Source organism: Schistocerca nitens, chromosome 1 (assembly GCF_023898315.1).
Source record: "Schistocerca nitens isolate TAMUIC-IGC-003100 chromosome 1, iqSchNite1.1, whole genome shotgun sequence".
Taxonomy (NCBI): domain Eukaryota; kingdom Metazoa; phylum Arthropoda; class Insecta; order Orthoptera; family Acrididae; genus Schistocerca; species Schistocerca nitens.
In genome coordinates, this window is record NC_064614.1 from 1,097,103,898 (window position 1) to 1,097,109,112 (window position 5,215).

Below are 5,215 nucleotides of genomic sequence, written 5' to 3' on the forward strand. Positions count from 1 at the left end.
GCTCAATGGGGGACAGATCCGGAGATCTTGCTGGCCAGGGTAGTTGACTTACACCTTCTAGAGCACGTTGGGTGGCACGGGATACATGCGGACGTGCATTGTCCTGTTGGAACAGCAAGTTCCCTTGCCGGTCTAGGAATGGTAGAACGATGGGTTCGATGACGGTTTGGATGTACCGTGCACTATTCAGTGTCCCCTCGACGATCACCAGTGGTGTACGGCCAGTGGCGGTGCGGTCCCCTACGGCACTGCGTAGGATCCTACGGTCTTGGCGTGCATCCGTGCGTCGCTGCGGTCCGGTCCCAGGTCGACGGGCACGTGCACCTTCCGCCGACCACTGGCGACAACATCGATGTACTGTGGAGACCTCACGCCCCACGTGTTGAGCAATTCGGCGGTACGTCCACCCGGCCTCCCGCATGCCCACTATACGCCCTCGCTCAAAGTCCGTCAACTGCACATACGGTTCACGTCCACGCTGTCGCGGCATGCTACCAGTGTTAAAGACTGCGATGGAGCTCCGTATGCCACGGCAAACTGGCTGACACTGACGGCGGCGGTGCACAAATGCTGCGCAGCTAGCGCCATTCGACGGCCAACACCGCGGTTCCTGGTGTGACCGCTGTGCCGTGCGTGTGATCATTGCTTGTGCAGCCCTCTCGCAGTGTCCGGAGCAAGTATGGTGGGTCTGACACACCGGTGTCAATGTGTTCTTTTTTTCGATTTCCAGGAGTGTATTTAGGAGAAAAGAGATATGCAGGGGTCCCTTCCACAGATCCAAAGTGAAATGGTCCACATGATTTGAAGTCCAGAAAAATTAAAAAATGCTAATTAACGAGATAATACAAAACTAATCACAAACACGGGAACGTGTACACTTAGAGGTGTATAAGATCATTCTTAAGCTAATGAAGCCATGCATCATCCAACAGAAATCAGTTTACTATACTTGTACACGTTTCTTCAATGATTTTTCATAACATTGACACTACTGGATAGCATTAATAGTGCAATCATCAATCGGTTCTACTCACAAGGGAACCATCCATACTGTAAATCACGGATTTTGATGAGCTTCAAATATATTGTAGAGGCACTTACCTTAAGTTCCTGACTATCCGGTTTTTTAGCGACGGGCCTTAGTTTTTGAGAAAATCGATTTTGAAGTTCATTGCGAGCTTTATGTACCCGTAACATTACATATATTCCGAGCAAGTTATGGTAGCGAAGCGGTAAAGGTTCACGGGTACCGCGCTCAAGGTACTGTGTTCGAATGCTGGTCGTGTATTTTTTTTTTTTCAAAATCGACCGAATTTTATTTCAAAGAATGTCAACAAACGGTACAAGGTGTGCGCAATGAACGTCAAAACCAATTTCCTCAAAAGTCAAGGCAGGTCGCTAAAAAACCGGATAGCCAGTATTCAGGGTAAGTGCCTCTACAACATATCTGAAAAGCTTCAAAAGCCGTGATTTACAGTACGGAGGGTCCTCTTGTAAGAAATTAATCAGTAGGGTAGAAGGTGTTGACCAACAATAAATCATTTAGGCTGCACTTAAGCTGAACTTTATTAGTAGGTAAACTTTTTATGGCTGCTAGCAAGTTGTTGAAAACGTGTATTTTTGAATAATTGGCACCTTTCTGGAGCACAGTAACGAATTTAAATATGTACGTAAATTGTGCTTACTTCTCGTGTTGATTCCATGAAATGAGCTGATGGTTTGAATAAGAGATACATATTTATGTCAATTTCAGTTAAGAAATGAATTTATTACGAAGCAGTATCCCTTGTTTCTTGAACAGGCCTACTCCTAAGAATTTAACACTGTCGATCTCTTCTTTTAGACATGTATTGGGTGTAAATCTCTTACAAGTTCTGAGCTGCATGTAGTGCGACTTTTCAAATTTTTATGACAGTGCTGGCTTGACACTATTTATTAATAATATCGACGACAATTTGATTAAATTCTCTTTCTAAAACTGTATATAGTCTGCTGTTAATTGCAATGTTTGTATCATCTGCATACACAACAAACTTTTAGCACCTGATAATGTTACTCATGAAAGGTCACGAAAATAGAAAGTGAGGACCTGAAGAGGCTACCTGAAGGGTCAACGTAAGTAATTAGTTCAAATTTGGATGATGACAGGTAGCTTAAAATCCGAACTCTTTCCTATCGACAATCTGTTTCCCGTCGGAGAGATGGGTATTTGGTCCATTATGTAGCATTCTTCGTTACACTGTAATATTCTAATTAACTTAAAAAGATATTTTGATTAACACAGAAGACAGATAAAGAGGGTCCAATAAATAGATGAATAACGAGGCGTTCTGTCATCAGAGTAAATCGAGCACGAACTGACATTGTTCCTGGTTATGTGGTCTACATCACATTGAATACCCATCTCCCTCCCCCAACCGTTCGATGGGAGTATTATGCAAGTTCTCGGCAATGCAGATATCTAATATTACTCCCTTACCAAAAGTGTTTGCCGTTATGTAACTTAACAAACGCTTCCCTTAAGAGATTGTGATCAAGGAACTCCATTTAGTAGGAACCATCCCATGGATAATTTATATTCCCTTGGGTTGGGTTTTATCCGCGAGCAGCCATCAATAGTATCATGTTATTTTGTAACGTCCTTCCTTACAAGGGTGCTTTCGTAACACGAGCAAACGAACCATTTTCCTGGACGATTACTAGCTGCCATTGGACAACACTGTAACGAAGACGAGCTACGTAAGAAACTAATAATGCAGCTTATGCGTGTGGCGCGGTAGCAGATGCGTTCAGAGCCCGACAATAACAATTTTCAGGATTTTAGTTGTTTAGTGAATGCTTGTGTGGAAGGTAACAGTTTTCTCACAGTTGTTTAGTACATTCGTTGGTGTAACGTTGCAGTTTTTTCTCAGTTAACTGTTATCGTAACATCTCAGCAAAGGAGTGCTTCGATTTTCACTACATATGTAACGGTTTAGTCTTTTACACTTCAGACAATGTACGTATAGCCATTCCTACCACAAATATAAAAAAAATTCTGACATACTTTAGTTAAAACTTTTTTCTTTTCTGGAGACTTAAAATTACACAGTCTCTCTCTTTGAACTTTACTACATATTTCTTAGAGTAATAACTTCAAAAACTTACCTACATCATCTACAAATATTTGAAGAATTTGTTTCTGAAACTGTGTCTTATTTGTTACCTTTATGGCAATAACAGTTAGCCTATGAAACGCAGCCATATATCTGTTAATACTGCATCGATTTCTACAAGCTAGGCGAAAACCACAACATACATAATTTCTCTACCAAAAAGAACTCTTTGAATTGGCGAAGGTTTGAGCTACAGTCACCCACAATCATGCACTAAAGCGAACTCGGCTGTTGGTTTCTGCACGTCAGCACACATCAGGGACGCAGCAGTCTGCGAAACTCACCTGCCTCTCGTTCAGTGTGCAAGCTCTGACGTAGCCCTTGTTCTGGTGGCACATGCATAAACCCTGAATGAAATTACAGACAGGAAGACGTTGGTTGGCGCACAAATAAGTACCAAACGCGTCTGGAAAAACTACACTATGCTGCTGAGGCACTGTGTTGTCCAAGAAAGCTTGTACGTTTAAGTATTATATTAACAACCAAAGATATGCAAGGTGTGACAGGTTTAAGGGCATATATTTTAATATGTGGTACCTTAATATTGTCGCAGAAAAAGCCAGCTCGTACCGTGGTGTAGTGGATGTGATACTAAACTGGTGAATAGAGGGTTGTGAGTTTAAACCTCAGCTGAACTTTACCATTTTAATTTCTATATTCGGTACGAGTAAATTCTAGAAGTATCCACAAACGTCAAGAGTCATTGTACTGGAATGTTCTGTAGCTGTATATATACTGTATGTGTTCTGTGCTCCGCGCTCTTGTATGTGCAAGTTCTGAATAAACCTTCGTTAAGTGAAGTTAGTGTTCGTCATTCATGTAAGTACGCCTTCTTCTACGTGACAATATTTAATACATCAGGGGGTTGGTTGTTACTTGTCTACTTCTAACTGTCTTCCCACATCACATAATTTACTGCCTGGTGCTTTCTTCACAATAGTACTGCACCACTAAACGGACAATGCTTGTCAGTAAGGGCTAACATTTTACATTCACGCATCCACACTTCAACATCTGACCTGCTACACAGGAGAAAATTAGCATTAATGGCTTGCTCTTCTCACATGTACTTGGAGTTATTAACCAACCTAAAAACATACTACTACTAATAGCTATGATTATTAGTCTGCAGATGAAGTAAATACTGATCTACTGTTGGTCATTACACTGTTCTCATTCACCAATAAAATATATGCATTGATACCCATACACTCTGTATGTGTCACACAAGAATTCTAGAAACATTCAGAGCAGCCATCTCACCATGGTACGCTCTACCAACTAGCGACTACCAAACAGGTGAGCTTTAGACCCACACATTCAGTGATGACTGTACAAAATATGCTGCCACACAGGACTTAATCCACGTAACACAGGGATATTTAAGATACTGCTTGGCACTTTTGACCAAATGATTCTCCACTTCTAGTATGTTTCCCCACACATTCGCGACCATGAGACCAGTTACGATTATCTACGATAACAATGAGGGTATACGCAGCAAAACAGTAGGCATAGCCTCGCATACGAGTGCAGATGAAAAAATGACGCGGTAAACCAACATAAGCTTTCTTCATCAGAACTAAAAATATCTAAGTCTGTAGTTATTTTTCATTTAAAATGAGACTTTTGTGCATCAATCAAAGTCACTTCCTACACGACTGTACATGGTTCTACCGTGTAAAATCAGATAAACTACCAATTAAGTTTATTGCTCCAATGAGGTTGGACTGCCTGCAGCAACATGGTCTACTCTCAGCCAACTGTCGTTACAATCTGCCTCAAACAAGGGGACACTACTGATATTTCTAAATTTTTCACCACCTTTGACATCAGATAGGTCTGTTTACCTAACATCCGTAGTTGAAATTCTTTTATTAGATCGAATGGTGACTAAGGCTTATAGAGGGTGTCAGAGGAAGTAGTATTAAAGTGCTGTAGAACATACAAAATTTATTGAAAATGTAATATTTTTGCAAATACATTAAGTAACTTCTTCCATTTATGTGCGAAAAGTTATATCTTCCATATGACCACCCTAGCCCCGCGGTAACGAGCAG